This window comes from Rattus norvegicus, chromosome 4, assembly GCF_021556685.1.
Source record: "Rattus norvegicus strain SHRSP/BbbUtx chromosome 4, alternate assembly SHRSP_T2T, whole genome shotgun sequence".
Lineage (NCBI taxonomy): Eukaryota > Metazoa > Chordata > Mammalia > Rodentia > Muridae > Rattus > Rattus norvegicus.
In genome coordinates this window covers 178,775,750-178,791,954 of record NC_141537.1, presented here as the reverse complement: position 1 = coordinate 178,791,954, position 16,205 = coordinate 178,775,750, and the positions used below count along the sequence as shown (strand labels likewise).

General features: G+C 44.0%; 1 pseudogene; it reads right to left on the bottom strand.

The window, feature by feature from the left end:
- Positions 1 to 3,616: 3,616 nt before the first annotated feature.
- Positions 3,617 to 7,607, bottom strand: LOC147995136 (large ribosomal subunit protein uL30-like; annotated as a pseudogene).
- Positions 7,608 to 16,205: the final 8,598 nt, after the last annotated feature.

Sequence of the window (16,205 nt, the reverse complement as noted above, 5' to 3'; positions counted from 1 at the left end):
TCCTCTGAGAAAAAATTTATCCTTCCTGGAGTCATTGAGGTTTTGAGAGAGATATGCTTTTCTCTTTGTGATATGTGTGCACAGGTAGTCTATTTTTCTTTGGAGTCATCTGTTTTGATCTAGGAACTCTTTTTTTTTTTGGTTCTTTTTTTTTTTCCGGAGCTGGGGACCGAACCCAGGGCCTTGCGCTTCCTAGGTAAGCGCTCTACCACTGAGCTAAATCCCCAGCCCCGATCTAGGAACTCTTAATAAGTTGAAAAGGTCTTAGTACACTGTGATACAGAAGACTCCTGAAGTTTTTGGTAGAAACCTATACCCTCATCTTTCATGTTCAGCCACACTCCACCAGGAACTAATGACTGACTATGTGTAAGCACATAGCAACTCTAATCTTTCATTATCAATAAAGTGCTGCTCTGCCACAGAAACTTCATTCTTGAAAAAATGAAAGGTGGGATACACACATATGCATAAACACACCCACAGACACACACACAGACACACAGATATATAGGGACACACAGACATGCATACACACATAAACACATAAAAACACAGACATGCTACATAGACACACATATACACATAAACACATACAGACACACAGATATATACAGACACATATACACACAAACACAGACATGCATACCTACATACACACATAAAAACACAGACATGTGTACACACACACATAAACACACACATACACATAAACACACAGACACACACATGCACACAGATAATTATACACACACACACAACACAGACATACACACATAAACACAGACATACACACAGACACTTATACACACACACACACAACATAGACACACACACAAACACACATACATAAACACACCCACAGACAAACACACACAGAGACATATATGTAAACACATAAACACACACAGACACACACACACATATACACACAAACACATACACAGACATCACATAAACACATAAACACACACATACACACACACATACACATAAACACAGGTACATATACACACACAGAAACACAGAAACACAGATTCACACACATAAACACACACATACACAGACACAAACACGTAAAGTCACACAAACACACACCGACACATATACACACACACACAGACACAAAGGCACATACACAGACATGCATGCACACAGACATATACACATAAACACAGACATGCAGACACATATACCCACAAACACGCATACACAGACATGCATATACACACAGACACACACATATACACACACATATACGCAGACACATATACACACAAACACAGACACACAGACACAGACACGCATATACACACACACATATACACAGAAACATACACACACACATAAACACACACATACACACAGAGACACAACACAGACATGCACATAAACACACACACACACACACACACACACACACACACACACGCTAGTTGAAGAGACCAGGACAAAAGTTGTGGTGAATACATTCAAAGTCCATGATATAACTGAAGGGAATGTATTATCCTTAGTATGAAGCCCATCGCTCTGGACAGTCAATATACATTAATAATTGTTAAATGCCATTGTCTTAACCAGGCTGCAGTGTGATGGAATTAGACCGAATGTCTTTGTATCTGGATTGTTCCTTTCTAAGCTCTCTGCTGTTTCTCTTGGGTTCCAACACCATGACAAACTCCAACTTCAAGATAATTTTTGGTATATGAAAAGACCTCATCTATGTTAGTCTTTCAGAGTATCACATAGCAACAGAGGGGATCTTTGTGGAATTGTGTGTGTCCAGTGATTTTTGAAAGATACATAAAGATTGCTCTACTTTAACACAATGGACCCACACCAAACTGACCTAAAAGCAAACTCTCCCCATGGTCTTTGTGGCTCCCACCAGCTTAGGTGTGTGGCTGTACCCACAAAGTCCTTATTATGCATCCAATTGGAGGTCTGAGGAGTCCAGAGACAGTGTGCCATCCTCTCCTCTCTCCATATGGCCTCATGGCATTCATAGAGCCAGCATCATAGTACAGGGTGCAGACAGCCCATCTCTTGGAGATCTGCCTCCTGGAACTGGCAGTGTCACTTCTACTATATCCTACTGGTCTACCCCAGATGCCCAAGGAACTCTCAGATTCCATCTTCTCACAGGGAAATTGTCACAGAATTGTGGATCATGCTTTGAAACAGTATCTGTACTAGATTGATTTCCAACAATGTTTCACTTTTAAACTCTCTTTTAAATGATAACTATTAATTTTTAAAAATTACAATTTCTAATAGCTGGTTGCCAATGTTTTAAAGTGGATATTAAATTGCAAAAAATATTAAACTCTTAGTTTATATCACTTTACTTTTCAAAAACCTTCACTGTTATTTTTAAGTGGTGTGTGTGTGTGTGTGTGTGTGTGTGTATGTGTGTATGTGTGTGTGTGTGTGTGTCTGTGTGTTGCTAGTAAGTTAATGTGCAGTTCTCAGAGGCCAGAGGAGGGGGTCAAAGTGCCTGGAGCTGCAATTTGAGGCTCCTTTGAGCGGTCCCGCACGAAGCTGAGATCCCAGCTCCAGTCCTCTGATAGAGCAGGAAGTGCTCTCAACTGCTGAGTCATCTCTCCAGCCCGTAATATGCATTTGATTGCTTTCAATTTCTATGTACACTGTCATATCATCTATACATAATGACAACTTATTTCTTTTCTTCTATTCCAAACACATTTATTTATTTTTCTTGTCTTATGATACTGTTTGAATATTTAATTCAAAACCAGCTGAACAGAGAACATCAAATCTTGTCCCTAAGTCTGAAGGAAATAATTTTACCCATTCCAATAAAATATAAGGATTAACCCTTCTGTTTCAGATATTATATTTCAGGCTAAATTATTTCTCTTCTTATTTAGTTAGCTAAGATTTAAATCGGAAGGCATTAGAAATTTTAAGTTGTAACTAATGTTCTCTATATACAGTGTGATGATCATTTTTTTTCTTTCTTGATCTGGTGGTTTGTCACATTAAAATCAGTATCAAATTGTGAGCCCACGACTTTTTCTTGGATGTATTTTCATACATTGTTTAATTTGATTTGCTAAACATTTATCTTTTCTTTTAAAGATTTTTATATTCATATGTGTATTTTTATATACGATTTTAATTTTTTCATGTGTATGTCTAAGTTTATAAACATCATGTTCATGCAAAGCCCCTCAGAGACCGGAGGAGGCCTTGAGACTGGGGATACAGATGGTTTGCGCTAACATGTGGGTGCTAGGAACCAAACTCAGGTCCTCTGCAAGGGCAGCAAATGCTCTCAGCCACTGAACCATCTCCCCAGCCCCTTCACAAACTTTTTAGTATTTATTCCACATTTTTGTAACTCAGCCCATGGTTTTGCTTTCTCATACCACCTTTCTTAGAGCTTGTTTTTAGGTTTCTGTTGGACTTGAGGGAAAGAAGGGTTTGATACACACATATAGTTTATAATAAAGGATAAAATGGTCAGTTCTTTGGCTCTCTAGCAGAAATCTTTATTAAATACTTGGTCAGATTTTTTTCTTTTGTTTGAGAGGAAGCACTTTATTACTGATCCACTTGTTATTAAATTTATAAAATTAATCAAGGACTCTACGTTACATAAAATGCGTTGAGTAAGTTATTCTCCTATTTATCTTTTCTTCCTTACTTGAGGTTGGACCACAGGCAAATGAATGAACAAACGATAACTTTTAAATTCCTTTGAAGTATTCACTTGCCTTTTTAAGTCTTTAAAATTGTATTGGGCTTTTTTCCCCCAAGCTGTGACTGTTTATTAACTGACCAGATTATAAAAAGACCATGGGCGACCCCTTAGTTCACCCGTCTAATAAGCCTGTCTATCTGCTCCTCCCTGTTGCCAGCTTCTCCACCTTCTACAAGTGAGCTGTCTTTTCTTCATCCTACCTCATGGGGAAGATAACTTGAAGGGCCATAAGGAGTTATTTGTTTCCTTGAAGCGTTTCCCAACTGTATAGATCTCGTGAATTAGATCCTCCATGCAGATGATGCCAAATTTACCAAGAGATCAAGCAATCAAGGAACTATCGGTCAAGGCAATCCGTTTGTACTGATCTTGCCGTAGCCGCAGTTGTAGGTGAGCTCATTTACTGACTTCAGGTTAGGGCACCCCCATGCAATGTACGGTCCCACAATCCCCAGCGTGTTCACTGAAGCTTTGTTGAGCTTAGCAAAGGTGCAACTGAAGATCTTTAGAAGATGAAGCAGTTGCAACACTGTCCGCCCCTTTGGGCTTACTCCATTGATACCTGGGATTCTGATGGCCAAGGCCAATTTTGGTCCTGCGGGCACATAGACGTTTCCAGCTCAACTTGCCATCCCAGTCATGCGAATCTCAGTCTGGTCCATCTGCCTCTACTCCTGATACTCTTCCTTCTCCTAGATGAGCTTCTGCCTTGACTTTTGCAGTATCTTCAGGGCAATCTTATTCCTCTGGTGCTTCACCTTCAACTCCTTTGCTTTTCTGAGGGTTTCTGACTCAGCGGGAACCTTTGTCTTAAGGGTTTCTGGCACAGCGGCAACCTTCTTTTTCTTCTCTGGTACAGCCTCCGTGGTTCCAGGCGGAAAAGGAGTGCGGGCTTCCTTTGAAGCAATCTTTGGCTTCTAAAAAGGAAGTTGTTTCAGAAACACTCTTCTATATTACATGCTTAGTTCCTTTTTAATCTCAACAAAGTGGAAAAGTAAGCAACATTATTGAGTGTTGAAGGTCTGCTCACTCGATAAAATACAAGAAACAGGTTACGGGGCCAGAGAGGTGGCCCAGTGGTTAGGGGGAGCACAAGCTGCTCTTTCAGAGGACCGGGGGTTCATTTCCCAGCATCCACTTGGCGGCTCACAACCGCCTCTAAATCTAGCCTCAGAATATTGGACACTCTTCACTGGCCTCCGGCCACTAAATACGCGTGCAATGTACTCACATGCGTGCAGGCAGACCATTCATACATGTGAACTGAGTAAATACATTCATACATGTGAACTGGATGACTAGATCCAAGGCCCCAGTGCTGAGAGAGAAGCGGACATGGAGTTCCACTCCCAGCCGAGAAATTATTTGCAACTGATACCTGCTGGCAAAGGGGAAGCTATTTCTCTCCAATCTTGTGGCACTGGGTGTATCAACCACACTCCAGAGCAGGCCCCGTGCCCAGGAGTCGTTGGCCGGCAAAAACCACAAAACAGACTCCATGTTTTCTGTGGGCTTTGTGTTCCATTTTAGCATATTTTTTTTTTGGTCATCCTGGATTTTTATTTGTTTTAATTGTTGTTTGGGGGGGTCATTTTTGTGCGGGGGGAGAAGAGAGAGAAAACCATAAAGTCGGGTGGGTCTCCGGAGAGATGGGCGGAAACTGGGAGGAGCTACAGGGAGAGAAGGACATGATCAAATTACATAGTGTGAAAAAACATGAAGGTTTTTTTTTCCATTTAAAAAGTCATTTCAGAGTCACTAAACGTAATTGAAAGAAAGAAAGAAAGCGATTGCTAGACGAGGAACAGCCTCGATCAGGTTTACGGACAGGTGCGATAGCGGCTTCATCTCTGTGCGTGGACAGAAAGCGTCCCGGATTTTTTCCCTAGCTACAGTGTTATACAATACTCACATCTTGCGAGACTCTGAGGCTTCCAGTTCACAAACCGCTCTGCCTCCATCATTCCTGAAGGACCGTGTCCAATTCTCTGCTCTTCTAAAGAGAGGAGACGAGAAGATGAGCAGTGGTAAACCACCACCGATGCGCCTCCCTGCGCCTCCTGGGCATTGTGGCTAGGATCAAGGCGATTCACCGGAATCTCCTACATCGTTCCCTGGGCACAGTAAGCCCTTGGCCCCCGCTTGCCTCTCCAGTCTCAGAACATGGCATGACGTAGCCAACTTTAATATGCCGATGTAGACACCATTGCGTGTTAGAATTTCATTGAGAAAACTTACTTTTTAAGATGGTAGTCGATGATTACGGTGGAGCACGCCATGGCATAGTGTGGTCCAAATAAGTGTTTAGCGTTGAAAAACGAAGGGAGTGGAAGGTTGTGTTGCTTGAAACGTGCATTCATCTCCTCACACTGCTTCTGCAGCAGCAGACACGGTCACCTTAAATAAAGGAAACAATACATTCATCACGGACGGCGTTACAGAAATTGCTAAAAGCGCGCAGATACCTGATAAATAGTAGTTGACGAATGCAGCAAATAATTGAAGGTCTGGAGCACGATAAGAAAACAATTAATAAATAACTAAACACACTCTCTGTGGGGGCTCGGGGAGAGCACAGAGGGATGAAAACTCAAGACCTGCACATCTTGATGCTAACATGACCTATGGCTTCGTGGCTCTGCCTTGAGGCTCTAAGATACAACAGTAACAAAGTTACAAAAAGGTCAAAGGTTCTCTGTCCAAGACGACCACATGATGACCTGTAACAACTGACCGGAATTTAGGAATAGTCTTATATCCTGGTAGAATGCTCCAGATTATAGGTCATGCTGACCAGCACTTGGGATTTCCTGGACTTTTTTGCATCTCACATGTCGGTTTTCATGGTTTAAGATTTTGTTGTTCATGTTGAACACTGTCGCTCTTCTGGCTGAAGGACTGTGATTGACAAATGTCTCCAGTTCACCTCATCACATCCCGGGCAGGATTCATGGAGTTCGCTGCATGCCAGCTGAAACCGGTAGTGGTTTAAAGGCAGAGAGCCAAAATCATCACAAGGATAATGGCTAAATATATTTTGTTTTGTTTTCTGAATTTTAATGACTGAATGGAAGACTTATTCATTATTTATCTATTTTTGAATTTTATCAGATAGTTCTAGTGGTAATTACCCTATCTCTGTATTTATAGAAAAGTGGCACATTATCAAAATAATAGCCTGATTCCATATTTATGAAGGATCTGTTAAAATTATAAATATAGATACAGTGGACTATGTGGTTAATGCCAAGAAAAGCCACTTATAGGTTAAAGTGGTGGGGAGGACCACAACTAACTAGCACCTTTGGAGGAATTAGTATTCTATACTGGAATTCCATTTAGGGGAAAAATGGCTCCCCTGTAAAACATGAAATTTATTTTAAAGGGAAATGTGCCCTGATTCTTATTACCCAGCCGCAGAAAGTAAGCGATACAACAGACACCGCCTTACACACTGCACTGCAGATTCAGCAACACAGAATCAAGCGGTTTTCTTTGCTATTGGTCAAGAAAGTGGTCACGTTGAGCGTGGAGACAGGGATCGCTGGCTTCCCACAGCTGCTCTGCGAACACTCTTTTTAGGGATTGTTATGTCTGTCTCTGTAAAGACAGAAAACAATCCCAAATGTTGTGAAGAGGGACTCGGAGACCAGCAGGACAATGAGGTCACATCCGAGTCTCAGAAACAAAGCTTAGATGTGTAAAAGAAAAGGATGCTATGATATCTGGACTTTCCTGTACGGAAAACAAAGTTGTACAAAGTAACTGTTATAACAAAACTCACCTGCAGTCCCACACCCATGCCAGCTCCGTGTAGCTGCACTTCCCGTGGAGTCTTGGCACTCCATCCACCAGTAACCTTCAGGGAAAATGGCGGCATATATAGCGTTGCCACATTCTCCAAAGTCTATAAAAATTCAGATGTGAGTGGGTGGCACAGATATACCTGTGTTGTCTATCTGCAGTCTGTGAGCAAACCCATCTCTTAGAAATCCCACTTGAGGATTCTGTTCTCGGGGAGAAGAGGAAGAATTATGTTTATGCTGCAAAGAACAGCGGTAGAGTCATGCAGAACAGCATCCATGTGATGGTGTCTTCTGGTGACAGCTGGTAGCACTGTAGAGAAGTTGGAGCTTTAACATGTGGGGCTTAGTGGGAGATCCAGCCATTGGGAGCATTCCTTTTACGGAGTTAGTGGGGTGCAGCCCCTTCCTCTTCTGCTCTCTCACCTGTCCCATGAACAGATGTCTTCACCATGCCGTGAGCGCTTGACATGGTGCCCTGTCCATTACTCTGGTCTAACTAAGATCAAAGATGCTCTCAGATATGTCCCAGAGCCTCCGTCTCTGTCAGCCAAGTAACCTTCTCCCAAGGGTTTGTTACAGTTACAGAAAACCGAATAACACGTTCCTTGATATGGATACTGCATTTCAGAACTTCGGTAAGTGACAGCCATACCAGTATTGTTTAACTAGAACATAGTATTAAATTTTAAAAAAGTATAGATACTGTCTAATAAAGCAGCAGTAGATAGAAACAAGAAAAACTGTAACTGTATAAAGAAAAACAAAGGAGAGATGTCACAAAGACCATCACTTGCCAACAGTATTTTAAGAAACAGTATCTATCTCTCTCTCTCTCTCTCTCTCTCTCTCTCTCTCTCTCTCTCTCTCTCTCCCCCTTCCCGTTCCCCCAAATAAACTTTATTCTATACTTAAAAAAAAACCAAGAAATAAGCAATGTGTGAACAACTCACCTACCAAAGAGCTGGGCACACTGTATCTGACTGACACAACATTGGACTGGCGTTATAAAATGAAGGTGTGCTAATATACTAGGCAAACAGAGTTTGCTCACAGAGCTAAATGAAGGACCTGGGTAGGCCTGTGCATGTGAGAAGGGGTGGATGCATAACCTCACATATCATATGCTCCTTTACTGCGACCACAAATTCTGTGAAATATAAACTATAACTTTTAATAAAGGAACCCCTGCTGGAATGAGTAGGTAGGCATGGAAGGCACTTAAGGGACATTAAGCATTAGTGAGCTCCCCACAAGTCCTCAAGCATCCGTGCCATTCCAGGTGTGTTGTCTTAGGCACCTCTACAGACTGTTGCCAGGTTATGTGCTTTGGAGACTGTGGTGGGCCTTTTGCTTCTTCTGTGGTTCATGCTCACCTCTGGGATTGTATCTTGTTTTGGAAAGCACACACTCTTTACGGTCACTCCTGGTTTGCAACTTCCTGAATTTTGTTGGGCCAGCCTAGGGAGTTTGTATCTGCATCCAAACCTGACTGTCAGCTAGGGAGTGCCAAAGAGGCTCAGAATGGGGCTGTCAGGCAGAGTCCACAGACCTGGGGTTTCCATCTAATGATGGATGAAGGTAACGAACGCCACCTCATGTCTCAGCAACCCTAGATAGCGTTACTCTCACACCAGCATTTCATGACTAAATTCCCATGGCCCCTACAGATGTACTTCATCCTGCTGCCCCTCTCTCTGCCTTCGAGGTTGACTTTTCCCAACCCAGACTACACAATCTGCTGCCTTCTGTCTTGTGCTTCTTATACACCACTTCTAGAGATGATTCCTCTGGGCCTTCCCGTTTGTCTGTTCTCTCTGCTTCCTACTGGAGTCTTGTTGATTACAGAAAGTCACCTTTTTCTATTTCTAGGGCTCATAAGGGACCCTCTCCTGTGCCTTCCAGAACACATTCTTGCCCCTTGGGATGCCCAGCTCCCTTTGGCAGATCCAGGATCTCCCGGGTATAACACCTGCTTCCTCTCACTTGCGTCTTCCTACTTCCACAGTCAACCCTCTGCCCAGGCATCCCAAAATTGGAGAGCACTCTGAGTACCAAATCAGTGTCTCATGTTCTGATGTCAGGACTGGCTCACTCAGGAGGTCGGGATATTTGGGCTCCGTGTCAACCTTCTAGAACACATGGGAACCTTTTGGCTGTTTTTTTTTTAATTAAAAATTTTTTTAAAAGGCAAACTCTTAGGTTGAAGAAATGCTTTAATTTGGAATACTGACATATTATTAACCTGCATGTTATGATGGCAAATCTTCATTGTCAACTGACAGAAAAATCACCATGGAAGCATACCTCTGGGTGTGTCTGAGACGTTCTCTCCAGAATGTTCAGTTTAGAAGGATCTACCCTGAATGTGGGCCATTCTAAGGGCTGAGGTCCCAAGCTAAATAAAAACAGAGCAAAGCGGCTATGCAGTAGCATCCATCTGTCCCTGCTCCCTGACTGTGGATGTGGTTGACCAGTTGCCCCACGATCCTACTCCACGTTGTTTTGCCCTTGTGAAGCGCACACTATCAGACAAACCCTTCCCCATCCTGAAGCTGCTTTTGCTGGGTGGCAACCTGATAGCTGCTGTACCTGCTAATACAGTCAATATATGTTTCTTAACTCTCCCTCTCCCCTCTCTCTCTGTCCCCTCTCCCCCTCCCTCTCCCTCCCCTCTCTCTCATTTGTGTCTATGTGTGTGTGTGTGTGTGTGTGTGTGTGTGTGTGTGTGTGTAAAAAAGGGGCGATGACAATTAAAGTGCTTATAGCCTTGACATTATAACCTGCCCTTACTTTCGGATGTCGCAGGGAACCGTGTGTTGTAACACCCACTTCTTGGAGTACCCTAATCTTATTCAAGCATCCATGTACCCCTCCACTTCCTACCCTTCAGCAGAAAGTCACTGGGCCTCAGCTCATAGATATAGATCTCTTATAGGCTTGCGAATGTTACGGCTGGGCTATTGGCCCAACTAACTCCGAGGGGTTCATGACTCAAGCTAAGATCATCTCTGTTATGTAGGAGCTGCAATACTGGTATGACAATAGAGGCTGTTTCTGGGGTGAGAAGTGTGACGTACAAATAACAGGTAAAAGGCATGAACTCAGAGAGGAGCTGGGGATGAGAGAGAACAGATAACTGGACTTTGGGATAGGAGGGATTCGGGGGGGATGGTATGGAGCAGCATAGGTGGGACAGACCACCAGAGGCATTAATCTCTGTAGAATACACTGCCACATTGCTGGATGAGAGCTGATATTTAGTAGCGGAAACTAGACAAGGTCTGTTCATGTAATCTGTTACCTTGAAAGAGAGTTGAGGGAGGGGCAGGTTTTCCTCCCAGACTTACTGGTGGCAAGCAATGGTAGATGGTTCCCAAGGGAAATCTATAGCAGGTGAGACAAGTCAATCACATCTCCTGATGTGATTTCGGGACAACGATGAAGGGAGGTTGACAGTCCTTGAGATGAGGTCTCTTACTGTCCTAAGGTCCAATAAACAGAACCTAGAGACAGGAGGGAGAAGGTTATTGGATCTAAGAGTGGGGATTATAAGGCACTGTGCATCAGAATAAGGATCTGGGGAAAGGTCTCACTTGTCAGAGGTGGGTATGGGGTGGTGGAAAATGGGGGGGGGCAGGTTCATTTTGTTAGGTCATGTTGGAGGTGTTGTTGAGAATGAAGCATCAAGTAAGGCAGCCATTTGTCACTTGTGACCCAGTCTTTAATTAGAGCATTACTCCTTGGAGGGCAAAGTCCATGTTTTCCTCAGTCATGGGGGAGTGATCAGACCACTTTTCAAATGGTTGAAACTGTAGCTCTTGGTGACAAATAAAGTCAGCTTGCCCCAGGGGTTGGGAAGAGCAGCTAATAATTCTTCTCTAGTAGGAAGCATGACACACTCTTCCACGCTCTGGGCCCTCCATCCTAGCATTAGCCCAATTCATCTCTCATTCCAGATCCTCAGGGGGCCACACCTTTTGTCTCTCCTAGGGTAATGTGCCCTCTGTTCCTACAATTTTCTATCCACATGATTAACTCTTGTGTGGCTTAAGAAGGCACTTCTTACAGAATGCAAACTCTTCCTTGTTTGTCCCTCAGGTCTGCTCAGTTTTCTCCCTCTGTCAGCCATGCTGACCCATTTCATGCTGTTCCTTTGACAGGCTCATGCCTTCTTTGAGATCATCACACAGGCCTCGATACTCTGTAGGTTCCCCTCTGCCCATTCTATAGATTTTACTGCACTAGTCACGTCCCAGCTAAGGCTTCCCTGACATCCCCATCAGCTCACCCTTTGTTTGTTTGTTTTCAGTAAGAGCATAGATCAGAGCAGGAACAAGATCCCTCATACCACAAGGAGAATCAGAATTTGATCCCCAGGATCTACACAAAGCAGCCAGTCGGTCATAGAGGTATCAGCTTGTAACCCCAGTGCAGAGAGTGGGGGCAGACAAGCTGATTCCTAAGCTAGCGGGCCAGTCAGCCCAACCCAACCAGCTCAGTAACATTTCTCTCTTCCTCTCCCTCTCTTCCTCCCTCCCTCTCACTCACTCTCTCTCACTCCCTCACTCACTGTCTCTCTTTCTCTCTCCCTCTCTCACTCCCTCTCTCTTTCTCCCTCTTCCTCTCCCTCACTCTCTCTCTCAGTCCCTTGCTCACTGTCTCTCATTCTCTCTCTCCCTCCCACTTACCCCCTCTCTGTCACACACACACACACACACACACACACACACACACACACACACACACACACACACACACTCACCACAAAGGAAAAGAGCACAGATCACAGCCAGGCGGTGTATATTCTGTGTGTCTCTCTCATTTCTGTCTCTCTCACCACCTTACAATGTGTGTGACAGCAGGGCCTGGTCTACTACATTCTCTGATACCAACCAGCAATCCCGTCACACCAAGCAGATGAGTAACTAAGAGAATGAGTAAATTCAGTGTCTCCTCTGTACACAAAGATTAGTGTGGCATTGGTGACTCCCACAAAGCAGCAGTTCTCAATCTGTGGGCTGTGACCTGCCCTGGGGGTTGAACAACCTTTTCACAGGGTCACATAGTAGATATTTACATTAGAATTCATAACAGTAGCGAAATTACAGTTATGAAGTAGCAATGAAATAATTTTATGGTTGGAGGTCACCACAACATGAGGAACTGCATTAAAGGGTCACAGCACTAGGAAGGTTGACAACCAGTGTCAGAGAGAGAGGAAAACTTAATTCAAATCAGCATGGCTGTGTAGCAGTGAATTAGTTAAACCGCCTTGACTCCCGGCGGCAGTCATGACGCCCGGTTGCTGCACACTGGCGCTTCTTGTGAACACTGTTGGAAGGGTAAATTCCATGGGGTCATGTGGCGTTTGGGTCTTCCTAAGCAGTACCTGGGAAAAACAGGAGAAGAAACACACACAGACAGAAGTTCTAGCTGTGTGGGACGGAGAGGACTGTGGCAAGAGCAGTGATGCTTTTAGGGACTTCTGTAATGTGAGCGGCTTGTCTGAAAACAAGACAGGAGGAAAGAGTCAGGCATGATCGGTAAGGGATGTCGGAGAGGACAGTAGAGCACACCGTGCTTACACAAGCTTCGTCCAAAGAAAAGTAAGAACTCACTGTAGATTTCAAACCAGAAAATACTGTGGACAGGGTTATGCCTTAGGAGGTTTACCTTGACTCTCTCTCTTTATCTCTGTGTGTGTGTGTGTGTGTGTGTGTGTGTGTGTGTTAGGGGTTGTCTGTCTGTGTCAGTCAGCCTGGGGGATGTCTGTCCCTCTGCCTCTCTTTCTCCCTCTGTCTTTCTGTGTATGGGTGTGTTTGTCTGTGTCTGTCTATCTGTCTCTCTCTATGTATGTGTGTCTGTCTCTATTACTCTCATTCGCTGGCGTACATGCGTGTGTGTGTGTGTGTGTGTGTGTGTGTGTGTGTGTGTGTGTGTGTGTGTTATGCCTAGACTCAGTAAAGCATGAGATTTACTGGTAGTTCAATGGAGGAAGTCAAGTTGGTAGACTATGAGGGGTTCGGAGCTGGGGAGAAAGCGTGAAGACTTCGGCTTTCTAATCTCTGGATGCATTCCCAGGACTAAGATTCTATGACTCATACATTCATCCTTAATTCTCCCTCAGACTTTGGGTAAAAAGGGACTCCCCAGTTATTTTTGTTTTCCTCAGGGAGACTTAGGCCGGTGCCCTCTTCCACTACTCAACCACATGCTAAGGGTACAGGACATCAAAGAGGATTTGCGTGGCTTTCTTGAGGTAAGACTGAAAATTTCATGAAGTTCTCCAGTGGGGTCTCTTGGAAGAGGGTAGCACATTGAGTTATACTGGCTTAAACCAAGCTGGCGAAACAGTCCCGGTCTTCCCTAAACAGAGCTGTAGCCAGACACCCAGACAGGGTGGCTCACACCTCTAATCCCACCACTCTAGAGGCTGAGGCGGGACCAGTCAGTAAGTTTGAACCCAGACTAGTTTCTATAACAAGACTCTGTCTCAAAAAACCAACAAACAAAACACTTGGTGTTTTGGTAAATGTATTGAAAAACAAAAACAAAACAAAAAACCCTCCTCCTCTCTCACTTTGGGGCATTGAAATGAATAGAAATGTTGATATTTGGAAAGGAATGAATATTTTGATATTGTTTTTGTACTGTTGTGAATGTGTGCATCTGTCACACCAATTTAGTGCCGTTTCGCAGCAGTCAATGGACGTATTTATATGTAGTAAAGTTATAGATTATTTTTAAAAAGCTAGGATGGGGCAGCTTGTAATGTTAAACAATGAATCAATTAAATAAAAATGGGTAACATTGAAAAGGGAGGGAAGGGGTCGATCTGAGGAATGTTTCAACCAAATAACCTCTAAGGTGCATGATGAGTTCACATGCATTTCAAGATCCTTTTTATTTTTCTGTTTTGTTGCTTTTGGTTGGTTTGTTTCTTAAAAATGGGGTTTGACTCCATAGCCTAGGCTGGTTTCTGATTCACCATGTAGCCCAGGTTGGCATGGATCTTCTGACAACTCTCCTGCCTCAGCTTCAAAAGTAAGAAGGGTATAGCCGTGAGCTTCTTTCAATGAGCGAGTCTTATGTCACTCCGTAGAACTCTTTTCTCCTGTCTTCAGGAGGTTGACTCCTCAAAGGAATCAAGTCCCGCTGTGGCTCCAGGGATGGTTTCTCCAAGGGTCCATCAAACAGCAGCTGAAGAGAAGAGAGGGTAAACTGCCACCAGCCAAAGGTAGCTTGCAGGGGCCTCTGAAAAAAATGCCTGTACCCTTGACAATGTGGCATTTCTCCCTGTGGCAGGAAAGCTTTATGGGGAGCTCGAGTAGACCATAGCAAGTCAGTAGAAAAACCTGGAGTGAAGGTGTCTGGCTCGTGCTTGAAATAACCATTTGTTGATTTATTTCACGCTTTGGAGAAGCAGCCCTTCCAAGAAGCATTTCCCTCGTTTCCGGAAACGCCTTTCTAGACACTTCAAGAGTCCTGGGACCTTAACTGTACCCCCAGCACAAACGTGGTATTAAAAAGAGTTTCAAAACCACTTAGTTAAAGCCTGAAGTGTGCATAATTCCCACTTCTCCGCCACAGTTTTTAACTAAAATAGATAGCAGTAACATATCAGTGGTGTTCCTGGGAGTCTGACCTCAGAACCATGGCCTTTGCAGTCATTCTGACCTCTGCCGTATGTCCAGTTCCTGCAGCTAATTAATTATGAGCCACTCACCACTAGCAGTCTCCACACTTGATTCTAAAGCCAGCTCCCCTGGGCTGAGTCACTTAACACGAGCATCTTAGCCTTCCCCGTCCATGAGACAAACTCAGGGCTCTGCATAATTTTCGTTTCAAGTGTTAACTAAAAGCAAAGCGTGGGTTTTTATCGCATATGTGGGAGCACACGCGCGCTTGTCTGCAATGGCCCCAGACGATTTGAAGATAGCCATCTCACTCATAGCTGGATATCACGATGCACACCTGTAATCCTGGCGCTTGAGAGCCAGAGACAGGAGACTTGCTGTAAGTGGAGGACAGGTTGGACTGTACTGTGAGAACCCAAGGAAAAGGAAGGGGGACTCAGAAGTCGTGAGTAAAGGGGAGGAGGGACAGGTGGAGGGAATGGGAGTAGGATAGCAACCGTTAAAGTGTGTGATGTATTTTAAAAGCAATATCGTTTTTAAAAACCTCAAAATTATATACCATGAACATATGCCAATAAACATAAAGTCATGTTCTTACAGCTGTCTCGTTACTGAAAAGACATCAAATTATCACAGAACAGTTACAACACATAATCACGTTCTTCGAAACCATCTGATCTTTTATCTTAAAGACCTGCGTATGTACCAGGGATCTGCCTACATGTGTGCGTGTGTACCGTGCCCCTACAGTGCCTGTACGGCAGACCAGAGGAGGGACTCATCCCTTGGAAGGGGAGTTGGAGGTGGTTGTGATGTATTATGTAGGTGCTGGGAAATGAACCTGGGTCCTCCACAACACCTGCTTTCCCTGGCTGAGCCAGCTCTTTCGGCCTGCCATCATGGAATCTTCTGTTGTCGTTTTCTCGTGCTCTTCAAAAGCCGTAGCAGGCACAGTTCTGATCACAGCAGCATGGTGCAGAGGCTCTTTACACACTAGCTCTGGGACCTGGGGCATCTCAAGCCTGATGTGTGTCT